Raw genomic sequence first — 14,443 nt, forward strand, 5'->3', positions numbered from 1 at the left:
GTCGCAAGAAGGATTTCTTGCTCAACTTTTCAAAAGGACCTAAGTTACATTTTTTATGAATTAATTTTAAAAAAACCCCGTAAAATCACGCTCCTTCGACAATGATTGATGTCGAACAAACGGGGTAACGTTTTAAGTCGACAAACTGGCTACCTTACACCTATTTGTTTCACACGTGTTTTGCAACTCTATTTGCTTTTTTGTTTTGGTTCTTCCCATTGTGTTGTGTTGCGTTTCGCCCTTACTGAGAAAATGTTGGTTTGGTGAGAGCGAAATGTGAAAGATGAGCACGTGCTCCGTGCTCCAATATGAAAGCTTTTGATTGTAGTACTCAAATTAGATCATGAAAAAATGTGACTTGGGTCCTTTTGAAATGTTAAGCAAGATTCAACAATCATAAACGGATTTAACAACAATCATAATGTGTTTTCTGTCATCGACGCCTTTATCGTTCATTACTCTCCACGACGTTGAGAAACATCAAAAATCACTGTCATATGATGAAACTGAGGCTGTTCACTATCTTTGTCACCGGAGGGTATTTATTAACGCTCACCAACAGCCGTGTTTCTGGTTACAATACTCCTCAATTCTGTACTCTTTATTTGAGGTTAGCCTTTCGCATTTTGACAAATTAAAACCGTGAAGAAAAATATCATAGTTGACATGAATCAGAAATAACCTGGCTGATAATAATAGGACTACAGATTTTTATTTTGAACTTTTTTACAATGCAATGCAAAAATAGTGACTTTAGTGACCATTTTCTGAAAAATAGTGACTTTCAGGGTTGTTAACGTTAATTAACGAATAGCGCCGTTGCGTTGATTCGTTGACGTTAATTTCAACGATTAACGATTTTTCCGTTAACGTTTATAAAAGATTATTAAACTGTAACGTTAACGTTTTCCGTTAATTTAACGTTAACGGCTTCGTTGTTTTCCCGCTAATGAGTTGCTTTACATGTTATCCAGCCGGAGGAAAATGACAAAAGGTTTTTCTAGCTGACAATATATCGAAAAATACGATATATCCCGCAAAAAAAGACAACAGCCCGCATAAGTAATGTCGTATTTTTTCAGTTATATGCCGGAAATTTTTGTTTTTTTTTTTGGCTTAGAAAAACATGTGTCATTCCCACCGATCCCAAAATTTTAGAAGCGGGACAACTGCTTTAACAGGTTAAGATCTATTATTTTCTAAATACTTTTTAAAGATCTATCTTTGTAAAATTCAGAGTAAATTTGAATTTTTTTTTGTCTTTATTTAAGGTGACTCGGGGAAGCACTAGACACCGTGTTATTTTTCCTATCTTTTGTCTTTTTCTAGCATTATCACCTCGTAACTTTGGAGCGGCGTATTTCGGTTTTTAGTTGTTTGATGTAACTGTAAATGTATCAGCATGTAGATGGAGAGTAAGCACGCGCCGCTGATACTTTTTTAAAATCATATTTGTATTAGAAAAACAATTAAGCATTCAATGATGAAAATGATGACGATTTGATGATTGTTTGTGCTTCCCGTATCCCCTTAAGAGACTTGCAGCCCGAGGCTGGCTCGTCTCCGAAATTTGAATTTATATCAAATTAATTTCAAAATATATCCTGCCAAAGCCGTCATTACTCAGCTTTTATCATTGATCCGGTAACGGTATGTTTGGTACAAGAACATTTCATAACGATAATAAAAAGTATAAGGACTTGATGAAACCAAATTAAACTTAAAATGTGATATGCTTCCAAACTTATTTATCACTTATTCAGGATTATTATTATTAGATGTCCTGTGAAAATTCATTTTCCCTTCCCAGCGCTAAATTCCCACGGGCGGAACAAACAGTTGTACCTATTTTTAGTGAAAACGGAGGCCATCGATTTGGATACCCAGAATTAAATAAAAACTTCGGCTTTGAGAGCTGGGATTACACCAAATTTTCCCTTATATGAAATCTTTGAGGCACATATGCTGCATCCATCATGCAGATGAGCACATCTTGAGTGTTCTCCGAGAAAGGACGATTTGTCTTATCAGAAAAACTTGGTGACTTCCTTTTCCCATGTCTTGGCAAAACTTGATTTGACTTGACTGGAAGCAAAACTGCCAATGGATGATGTGGCGGTGTAGCGGTGAACTATGATTTCATAATGAAAAGTTTCCATGGAACCACATTTTGGCTTGGAAACGTGTTGATTATTGATTAGACCGATTGCGAAGAAAAATTAACGGGCAAATTATCGATGTCCGATGACGTTGATTCAACGCATCTCGTTATCGTTAACGTTACAATCCAAGCAAGTTAACGCAACGACGTTGACGTTAGCCCAAGTGAAAATCAACGTCAACGGCGTTAATCGTTGATAAACGTTAACAACCCTGGACTTTAGTTAGGCCGGTCCCAATGCTGAAGTTGCAGTTTCAGTTTGGTACTGCTTGATGTTATAAAATTTATAACTGTCAAAATAGAACTACAACTTGGTGCCCGCAACGCAGAGTTGTAAACGAAATGCAACTTGGTTTTATTTTTGCATAAAACAAAAATAAAACAAACTAACATTTTTCGCGGTAGTTTTTACCTCGCATACGAACAACAATGAGTTTGTCTATCATCTCAAACAAATAAACACAATTAAATAAATTTGAAACTCAGTTGCATTCCAGTTTCAAATCAGGCCATATTTACAACAAACCAGTCGAGCAGTTGCAAATCAGTTTCAAAAAGTGCTCGAAAAAATATTGCAACTCTGCGTAGCGCACTGCTAGTTTCAGTTCTAGTTTGATTTCTTAACACGCCATACAAAACCCAACAGCATTGCGACCGGCCTTACTTTTGGATGCAAATAGTGACTTTTTAGTGACTAGACTCAAAATAGTGACTAAGTCACTAAAAAGTGACTTGCTACCAGGCCTGTACTATCTGTAACCGCATACTTGTCCCATCTTTGCTGGGTTTCCTATTCATATGGGACAGATATGCGATTACAGGCAGTATATGATCACTCCAAAACCGAGCTTTTGATAGAAGGCTCGGAGACCCATAGTGTTATATACCAATCGACTCAGCTCGACGAATTGAGGTGATGTCTGTATGTGTGTGTGTACAAAAAATATGACGCACTTTTTTGTACTCAGCCTTATCCGATTTGCTTGCAACATGTTGCATTCGACGCGGAATTTAATTTTTCGCTATTGAAAATAGACCCAATCGGCCTTTGCGTTCCGGAGTTATTAAAAAAAACTTTGTTTTATCCCCATTTTACCCAAAAAAAAATCCAAAATCGATTTTTTTAAACTGCTGCAACGCATTTAAATGAACGCAAATAATTGCAGGGCTGTTACAAACTAGTCGAATTCCAATCCGCGAAATCCGCGACTAGCAAATTGAAAACCGCGACTGTAAAAACAAATCCGCGACAAACGAAAATATGGTTTTTTACTTAGACCAAGGGCTATATTTGAATTATACTTTTTAGTACGCTATATAGTATTCTTCTAATCTCTACTATCGTTTTACAACGCCTTGGACGCATCAAGCTATTTATTGATCAGTCATTGCATTGTGTACTTCCATAAATCCGCCAGTTAGGAAATAATATAAGACTATTTTTTTAAGCAAGCGATTCTCTACAGAACTCTGCAGAAGCCCGAGCAAAGCCTGACGAATCTGATTTAAAAGCACTCAGGCGAAATGAAACCAGAGGTGGACAGAAACGGTTCTAAGGCCTGCGAATTTTTAAGAACTTGGATAATATTCACGATTTGAAAAATGATGTCAATATCACTACGTATGAGATAATGGATGGGTATTACTAAGCTTATACAACACGGCAGACTCGACACGTTGTTCATTTCACGGAAGAGTGTCAAGCGAAGATAACATGCACTAGACATCCCAGAAGAGTCAGTCAGACAGTTTGCTGCAACTGAGTAATCACGAACGATGGAACGACTCTCAATAGATATAAGAACAGCGAGGAATTTTGAAGCGAAGGTAATGGAACAAAAACTAGCCTACCAAAAAGCAATTGGAATGCATAATAGAACAAAGGATGAATACTGAATGGTTTGAATATGAGATGCCTGCAATAGTCATTGAGCATGGTACAAAACTAGACGCAACTAATCGTCGGGCAATTAAAAAAACCTCGTTCAACCGGTGATATTCGGATTTCTGAATATCGCCTCAACAATGAATCGCCGCTTTGAGCGTGCTTACAGCGGCACACTAGGAGTTAACTTTCGGAAATCAGTAGGGCGAAAAGCATCTAACGATTAATATCTCGAAAATAATCACCTTCATCGAAAAAATATTTGGTAGGCGTAGTAGCGGACACCTTCCTACATAACCGGTACCAAATATTTTTTCATGAAAATCTGCTAATTTTGAAAAAAAAACCCGGATTAGATGTCTTTCGCCATACAATTTTCTGGCGGTTAACTCATGCTGGCTATTTTACGCATATACTATAGCGCCTGGATGTGGCAGTGGCGAGTTGAAAACCAGCCACTGCCAATAATTCATTGAAAGGCAATCTGATCCTTTCTCACAAAAAGAAAGGTCGAACAATCCACAAGGATTTTCTGTTTGGCAGCTAATATTGGCGAGAATGGTCAAAATGTGGCATTCCCAACCTAGACATAAATCCTTCAGCTTCAGCAGCAAGTTAACATACCACCGGAGAACAGCGTGCAAGAAAAGATTACTACGAGACACTTGAGGATGCAGATGAACCATATTTGCACCACCCTTAGATTAAAAGCTATACAAAGCGGCAGGAACCCCACAATTCCAGTCCTCAGAGAGAAGCCGGAGCCGTCGGACCTACCAAATTTTATCCTTACAATCATTTTAATATGGTAAATTTAAATTCAAATAACTGGCGAAGCCCTTGGTTGACTCGCAAGACGGTTCTTCTGGTCCGGCCTTCCTCTTAATTAAAATTGCTAAATCCTTCTAATTCCTTTCCGCATTGGCGTTGAACCTAAAATTATAAATTTCAAATCACCTAAATAAAGACAGCTTCGATCAGCTATCAGTTCCGTCCCGGCAGTAGCAGGTGTGAATTTTACTGCGTTTGATCCGACTTTATCGTCGACCCTTTATGCAGCGCAAGCTATCATAATTGTAATTCCGCAATTAGCAGCACAAAAGTTCTAAGCAATAAAATAAATAGCTCTCGGCATTTCGGTAATCCAGAAATGCAATATGATCGATCTGACAATTCGACAGACTTTCTATGTGTCCACTTAAACCAACATCCACACGACTATTGAAAGATTATTCAAATACCATGTGTTTGGATCTCGACGGGTTGCCTATTTTGCAAACGCCCAAATAAATTACATGTTCAATTATTCCTAAAACTAAATTGAGAGAAATCGCGATTTTCGCGAGAGTGTAATTATAAATCCGCGATTTTCGCGACAATATTTGACGGATCCGCGATTTTCGCGACTGGAAGGGTAAATCCGCGACAAATCCGCGAAATTCGCGAAAAACGCGAAAATCGCGAAATCCGCGACTGTTGTAACAGCCCTGTAATTGTAAATTGATGAAAATAAATATCTCCATAAAGTGCCATTTTGACCTTACTTATGTGCTTTTCTTGTTACTCTTATGTGTTTTCAGTTTAATGAAAACTTTCATCTATGATTGAATGTGACCTTCGCTTTTTCAAGTTTTGACAAAAAACCATTCCAAAATACTAATGCAATTGATTATGCCAGCTAATCATATCATTAAGTCTCTGCTTCGGCAAAAAAGCATTACAAATCTCAATAACTTTTTTTTCACGTATAGATTAGAGCTGGGCGCCGACGATTTTTATGCCGCCACCGCCATCTTTTTTGACCGGCACGCCGCTGCAATTTTTTGACTGCGCCGCCGGTTAATTTTGAGCGCGCCGTTGAAATAATTTAAGTGCTGTAGCCTGGGGCGAGGGGCAATCAACTGTATAAATCAGTTGAATTGTAAATACTTGCATCCAAAAATACATTAAAAAATACCTAAAAAATACAAAAATTCTTTTCAATACTTCAATTCGAAATAATTCATCAATACGCCTACATTCCGTCTACACTACATCAAGTACAATTTTAATACCGAATTAATACGTCGACTAATTAAAAATACGTCAATACCTGTCAATACAAATAGTTTATTTTGACAGCTATTTAATTATTGTTCTGAAAAAAAAAACCGGAGCGCAAATATCTAACTCATGAAGTCGTGTAATTTCGATTCTATTATTTCTACTAGATTACCGGTAAATATCTGACTCGGTTCGGTTCACACAACCGAGCCGACATCGATAATTCCTTATTAGAATACATGGAGGAAGTTCTTGTTTATCCCTTTATGTTTAAAAAAATGTGGCAGCTGCGAGTTTCGCTTGCTTCAACGTATAAAAGATTGATTTCGTGAACAATTTTTTCACATCTCAAGCCGTCTCAAGCATGGTGAAAATATTCTCCTACCATCCATTAACAGTTTTTCTTACAAATTCTCCTTGCATTGATCTCGATGATGGCAAAATAAGCACCCGACTGCGAGATCATCAATAATTTCGATTTTATGCTGGCCAGATTTCAAATCGAAAACATTTTCGATGAGTTGCCGAATGATACGAACATGCCATAACTTTAATACTTTCACTCATTTTTAATATAAATCTCGATGTTAGCGTAGCTAAATCTTTTTTTTAATATTTCTATGAGAGTACATTCCCACTAGGCCTGCATTTCAATTGAGTATTCTGTAAGCATTTCCTCAGTTATAAAATAATTGAAAGCTTTTCTATGCCCGCCATTGCATGAGTTTTATCTCGTGTGGCAAGTACAATGGATACAACACTATGCCCATGGAGTCGAGAATGTTCCGACCTTAAAACATCCTAGATCGGACCGATAATCGAAATTGCCATCTCCGCATTGGCAATCCAACACCTTCGTTCGCAATCCTAACTGGAAAAATAGTCGTCAGAATAAATGTACATGTTTTCATTCGACTTGCGATAAATATGTATACAAATGATCTTCGTTTCGTTTCAAAACAGTTGATTTTGACAGATGTAAACACGAAATGAAAAAATACCTTCAATAATACGCGAAAAAATACAATTCATAGAATAAAATACACGAAAAATACAATTTATGATTAACTTAATACATTACAATACAAAAATACTTAAAAATACTTCAATACGCCAAAAAATACGGAAATTCAAAATAATTCATCAATACGCCTTTTCAATTCAGGCAGATGAATCGTAAATACATAAGTTGACAGCCCCTCGGCCTGGGGGTAGTTTTGGGAGTTCATCCTCCTCCCCCAATTTAGAAGCAAAATTCCGTTCACTGACAATATTCTACACCATCATGCCATTGGTTTTACACGTGATTTTTCACTAGTAGAAAAGCATATCGAAATAACGTGTAAATCTAGTCTCAAGTGTCAAAACACAACACGTTAAAAAAATAGGAATTGCACGGGAAATGAAATGGTAAAACACGTTGAATCGTCAAGGATTAATACTGCTTTTCGAGTGACAAACATTACAACATATCTCACCGAACTATTGATTGCTTTCTTTAGATAAGATAAATTTAAATGAAAAAATGAAAGGATTGATTAGGTTCATTTGTTAATATTTAACATTTATTTGCATTAGTTTCGCTCGTGCAACAAATAAATTGAAATTTTGGATTAATTAATGATTTCCATAGCTCATGTTGTTAATGTTTCGAGATCGCAGATTTCTGGTTTCTTTTTCTGCCTGCGAGAAATCGATAGTAGTAGAAATCGATCCATAAAACCCGAGATAAAACCATGAAAATATAGTTTCGGGTTGCTGATGATCAATGTGTCCGTGATCGACTAATGGTATCGTTATGTAGATCATCTGAAAATTCAATAATGCAGCAATAAGGATATGAAAAAAATATAGCTAAGAACTTACCTTTCTGTTATCTTATGATTTCTTATCTTATAATATTTGAATTCGATACAAAAGAAGCAACATCACGTATGCAATATTAGTTCACTCGTTTTCTTTCAACGAAAACCGCGAACGTCATGTTACTTCTACTCCAAATGAATGCCTTCTATAGAATGATGTGTAGAACACGTTATAATAATCCTTTTTTTCAAGTGGTGCTAATTCAAGTTCATTTCTTGTTCATTCAACGTGGTTCGTGATTGAAAATGAGGATTGGTGAAACACGTTCGATTCACGTGAAATTGAACATCGTTCAAACGTTTCGAATATTTTCAGTGTTCAAACCCTTATACATTTGAACAATTTTGGCTGCGCCGCTGAACATGTACACTCAAACCTCGTTTTATATCACTTTGTAGTTAGGATACAAAAATAATTTTTGTTAAGATTACTTTGGAAAGATCTAACAGCCGATAGGGCGTATACTGTAAGAAATTTTCGGAAGATCCGGAACAAACAAATTTTTTAGGGCATATTCAATTTGGATTTATGGAATACAAAGCGCATTATCCATTTTGAAAACGAGATATCAGCCGTTTGGATACGCGTGCAGACCTTCATGCCTAAACTTCAGGGAATTATTGGATGAACTGTAATGGAAAAGTTGTTAAACTCTCATCCAATTCGATTCTATGGACCACAGTCAGCATAAACGAATGAAAATAAAGCAAGCAGCTCTCAAGGAGCTCAAGGCCTATACTTCAGGCAATTCTTGTATGGACTGGGATGCAATTTTTTCAATATTGGTAAGGATGAGTCTTTTCTAATTATTATAAAAAATGGAAAACGAGCCGAAAATTAATTAAATGGGATGGTACAAACTCGTCTTTTGACAAGTGAAGACATTCCACTAGAAAGCTCAAAATAATTTTCTTAACCTTTAAGTTGATTAGTTCTAGCAGGTAAATGTTAGAATTCGAAATGAGTGAAAAAAAAACTTGTTTCTGCATCCAATTAGAATATAAAAACCCTTTCATGCCTATTACATTGGCAACCCGTTAACCAAGACGAACCTATGCCTATGAATAAAATTCCGCAGGAACTCATTGCGAGTGCAGAGGTATTCTCGGCTTGCAGTGGGCGAGTGATTGCATAATAAATTCCTTCCCATCCCGATAGACCGTGAGAACGTGGCCATTCAGAATATTGGTGCTCTCGGACTATTCATATTGAGGTTGGAGAGTGGGTCCCATGCTCCCATCCATTGGTTCCTTGTGCAATTTGGATTGCTTTGGTCAACCATATAAAAACCCTTTCATTCCTATTACATTGGCAACCCGTTAACCAAGACGAACCTATGCCTGACCTACCTGACGAACCTATTAAATAAAATTCCACATGAACTCATTGCGACTGCAGAGGTATTCTCGGCTTGCAGTGGGCGAGTGATTGCATAATAAATTTCTTCCTATCCCCGATAGACCGTGAAAACGTGGCCAGCGCCGTTATCTAACATTCAGAATATTGGTGCTCTCGGACTATTCATATTGAGGTTGGAGAGTGGGTCCCATGCTCCCATCCATTGGTTCCTTGTGCAATTTGGATTGCTTTGGTCAACCACAGAGCAGCAAGTACGAAATGCACGGTCATCATGCCCATGCTCAATGATTTTATGCTTTTAACATAACTGGTAATCCTCCGGAACTCTGGAAAATTTATTTCTGGGATTCTGAAATTTTGGGGACTCAGCCACCAGCAATTCTTTCTGCAGAAGTTCTGGGAATTCAAGACTCCTCCAAGAACTCGGGAGTTCCCATACTAAGCATTTTGAAGAATTACTCCGTTAAGAATTTTCTCCGACCCGAAAATTTGCGAAATTCCTTCTTTAGCAACTCTGGGAAACTCGTATTTCAAGAATACCTTCTACAGAAGGTATGAAGTTCTTTAAAATTTCTACCCACGAATTCTGATCATATTTCTTTAATTTTGAACAATTTCTCTGGGAAACTGATTTTCCAAACATTCTTGGTTCTTCCACCTTGAGGAATTCTGGGGATTTCATTCCTCAGGACGTCTAAGAACTTGCCCATTCTAGAATTATGGGGAATAATTCCACCAAAAAAAAATAACTGCAGCACCATCGCATCGCCCCCTCCCAGCAACGCAGGTATTCCTTTTTCTAAAACTCACAGGAAATCTCCCCCAGATATTTTGGAGAAATTCTTCTTCAGGAATTCTAAGAACTCATTATACAAGAATTGTGGAATACTCTAAGATTAGTATTTTTGGAGAATTTCTCCTTCAGAAGCTCTGGAATATTCCAATTTCAACGCAGTGTTCTCTTTGATTCCAATTCATCGCCATAACTATTCTACAACGACTTTGTGCAGCATACGGGACACAAATTAGCACAAAACCTGAAGATTGATATGTCCTGTTTAATTGTTCTGATGTGTTTCTTATGTATTCTGAATGCTGTATTATGTGCATATTTTATCCATGTTTGTACATCAATAATTAGATTTAGGGGACATTTTTATCCTTATAGTCCTTGAAACGTCAGAAATAAAAAAGAAGAAATAAACAAAAATAAATAAATATTTCTCCTACAAGATTTCCTTCTACAGAAATTCTCCTAAATACTCATTTAGGAATTTTGCCCTCACGAATTTTGTGGAATCCCTCCCCCAGAAATTAAGATGAATTCCTCCTTAAGGAATTTGGGGGAATTTATCCTCCGAGGATCCCGGCGAATTATTTACCTCATCCTAACTCTGGAGATTTCCTCCCTAACGAATTATGAGGATATCTTCTCCTATGAATTATAGGAAATTTATTCTCCTTGTATTCTGGGGAATTCCTTCGATAAGACTTCCAAAAAGTTTCTTCTGTCAGAATTCCTGTGAAATTGTAGTTAGGGGGAGGGTGGTTTATACTCCCAGTTTTTAATTCACTCTGAGAATTCCTTATCCATGGGTTTTAGGGATTCCCTTTTCCAGAAATTCCCAGGAATTTTCTCATCTGATCTTTTTTGTTGACACTACATCCGTCCCAGAATTTCTGTATGGGAAACTCCTGGAAAATTTCCATAATCAGTTCCAGAAATTTTGTGTATAGGGTTTCAGGGTTTTGTAGGGTCGTTTTTTCTTGTAGGGTTTTTTGTAGGGTCTGACCTTCAGGAATTTTCTCATCTGATCTTTTTTGTTGGCATACATCCCCCGTATGAAAATTGCCGAACCGCAGCTTGGTGTTCATCAAGCACTTCTACAGTTTCTAACTGCAAGGTTTCTAAGTAGATTCACCCCTCCTGTCATCACACTAACACGATGATGCTCATAGGTATATTTCTTTATTTCTTTATTTGGAGCAGGGAAAAGTCCGTTTGAGTAGAATTATTCATGAAATCTTTCTCAAACGGTCGCAAAACCTCCTCTTCTTTTATATCAACAGATAACAATATTTCCAAATGATACATAATTTTGCTTAAACTTAACTTCCTAATTACTTAATATTATACAAAAAAAAATACATCTATAAAGCTACCTGGCCTAATGTGTAATACTGTCGGATGTAAAGAGGAGTATAGAACTTTTCCGAAGAATACACTGGGAAAGATAAAAATCAAACGCGGTAGAGCAACGATTGAAAGTGCGACACATGCTAGTGAAAGGCTCGTTTTGCGCATAATTTGTGCGAGCTCCTCTCAAAAAAATGAAAGGAGTTGATTGAAGTGGACGGTAGGGTATATTAAGGTTTAATTGAGAAAGCAGAGCAATTCTCGATTGTAGAAGATCTGAAACGAACAACGACTTGGATACGTCTCGACGATCACTTAACAGATTTAAACCAATAAGTCGGCAGCGTGCATCATAGCTGGGTAAATTATCTGGGTCATTCCAAGGAAGACGACGTAGAGCGAAAAATGAATTTACGCTGGATTGTTTCTATTCGCATTATGCTATTTTGATGAAAAGGAGCCCAGACAACTGATGAATATTCTAGTAATGACCTCACTAAAGCGCAGTAAAGCGATTTTAGACATTGGATATTATTGAAGTGCTTTGTTATGCGAAAAATAAATCCGAGTATAGGGAAGAACAAAAAAAATTACACTGCACCATAAAATGGAACCAGTCACCTTCAGCATGGTTTTGCTTTGTGGCCGCCAGGCTAAGGAAGGCATAATTCAGGATGTTTTATAGTATTTTCACTAGGAATTAAGATTCATGAAGAAATTTCAAGAAGAATTCCGAAGAAGAAAGTAAAGAATTTCCTTAAGATATTTTTAAAGGAATCTTAGGTGCTCTTCATTGTATTCCTGAAGGATTATTTAACAGCGTACAATATGAATTAAGGCTCCCCCAGACCTAAGCGATTTCATCGCCGCGACGGCGACAACTAGTCGCCGCGATTCTATCGTTGGGTCGCTGCAGGCAATGTTTGATTTACGCTTCCATATCAAAGGCGACAGAATCGCTGTCGCCAAGAGATAGAATCGCGCCGCGACTGTCGCGTCGCGTGTGTTTGGGGGAACCTTTATGCTTATTGTCATTAATGCACGAGACATGCAAATAATATTCAAAAAAAAGAATTCTCGCTTAACTTTTCAAAAGGTCCTAAGTAATTTTTTTTCATGAAATAATTTGAGTACTGCAATCAAAAGCTTTCATGCTTTTCTGTTGATTGCGCTATTCAAATTAAATCATGAAAAAAATGTTACTTAGGTTCTTTTGAAAAGTTAAGCGAGAATTGTTCGTCAACACCGAAGAAATGATAATTTTGAATCGCGCCGAACCGAGCCGCCGCCGCCGTAAGAAAATTGCGTTGACGCCGCCGCCGGTTCAAAGTGGATCGGCGCACAGGTCTATAGTGTAGATTTTAAGCTGAACTTTCTCAGGGGGCCTAAAATTGGTACCTACACACCAAATTCCAATTCGTATTTCAGCAATCTGTTTTGCTGAAAGCAGATCAGCAATTAAGTGTTTTGATGTTTCTCAGCAAAATTTTGGAAATTTTACTGTGATACAGCATAATAGTTTACTGAAGGCCATCCAGCAAATTCATGTTTGCTGGTTATCAATATTTTTTGACACTTCATGTTAATCTGACAAACCAGTAACTGAAAACCAATATCAATAATTGCTGAATCTGTAAAGTAATTTATTTTTTGCTGAGATTATCAGCAAATCGTTTTGATTGTCAAAGCAAAAAGACAAACCACAAGTTGGGACAAAATCCTTGTGATTATTTTGCGTAGAAGCTTGAAGTTATTTAGAAACTTGAGAAGCTGCTGTGTAAGTATATGATTTCCAAATACAATAGAACTCATTAGCTGCTATGGCCTTATAAACTCCTCAACAAAAATAGCAAGAAATTGATTTTTTATTTCTTTAATTTCAGCCTCCCACATATCTTGATATTGTTCCCGGCATGTTTCAATGCATGCGGTATTTCCGCAACTCAACATGTTTTAATGTTTATAGATATGAAGCGGTGATACTATACATATAAATATAATTGGCAATGAAAAACATGAAGCATGAAACAAAACAAATTTTAATACTATTATTTAAAGAAATATATTAAACTGAGCAATATCTTGCAACATTACAGAATATTCTGGAAAACTAAATTTTGCTGAATAATCAGCAACATATTTCGCCATTATTCAATTACTGGTCATAATTGTGTAGATCAACTTTGCTGGTTGTTCAGCACTTTTCTTTGCTGGATTAATTGCTGGTTTTACAGCACAAAAAAAATCAGCAAAACTTTGCTGGGTTTCAGCGATAAAAAATTAGTGTGTAGTTTCCCTAACATCTTTGCATATACAAAGACAATATTATTTGCTGAATAATATTTATTTATGTTATTGTTAAAACAAATGAATCGGGTAAAGTGCCCAATAGTGGACCCCCAACCGATAGTGGACCCCAGCCATTTTTGCATTATTACAGCACAATGTAAACATTTTGCTATGAAATTCCGTCGGGAGAACCTACCTTACAGTCCTATGATTTGATTACATGCATTGGAAATGGTATGGAAACTAAAATTAGATGATTTTTTACAATTCTATAAAAAATAAACACAAGCGTGTCCATTATAGGAATATTTTGGGGGGTCTATAATAGGAAAGAAGAACGTTTCGAAACGGAACATAAAAATCAAATGAAGTGTCGACTATAGGGAAGCAATTTCCTATTATGGACCCCCAGGGGGTCTACTATGGGGCAATGCATAGGTTCATTATTTGACGTTTGAGACGGGCGCTGTTTACTAAGAATGAATACTTTTTCATTCATCGAGTTCATGCAAGTGTTCATTTTTAGTAAACAGCGCCCGTCTCAAACGTCATTGTGTTCATTCGGTGCATTGGACCATAGGGCGAATTCAGTCAGACTTTGAAATGTTAAATTCAACAAATAACGTCGAGTATTTGAGTGTTTCATGTATGTATCGTGAAGATGAGATGCAGAGCTTGATATTAGATATCACGCAAAATTAAT

The 14,443-nt window shown here is 36.9% G+C and overlaps 1 protein-coding gene across 5 annotated transcripts in view; it reads left to right on the forward strand.

Annotated features, from left to right (window-relative positions):
- The window catches only part of LOC134205222 (protein unc-80 homolog), a 75,888-nt gene that overhangs the window by 52,625 nt on the left and 8,820 nt on the right, over positions 1 to 14,443 (forward strand). The window lies entirely within an intron of this gene.

This window comes from Armigeres subalbatus, chromosome 1 (genome assembly GCF_024139115.2).
Source record: "Armigeres subalbatus isolate Guangzhou_Male chromosome 1, GZ_Asu_2, whole genome shotgun sequence".
Classification (NCBI taxonomy): Eukaryota; Metazoa; Arthropoda; class Insecta; order Diptera; family Culicidae; genus Armigeres; species Armigeres subalbatus.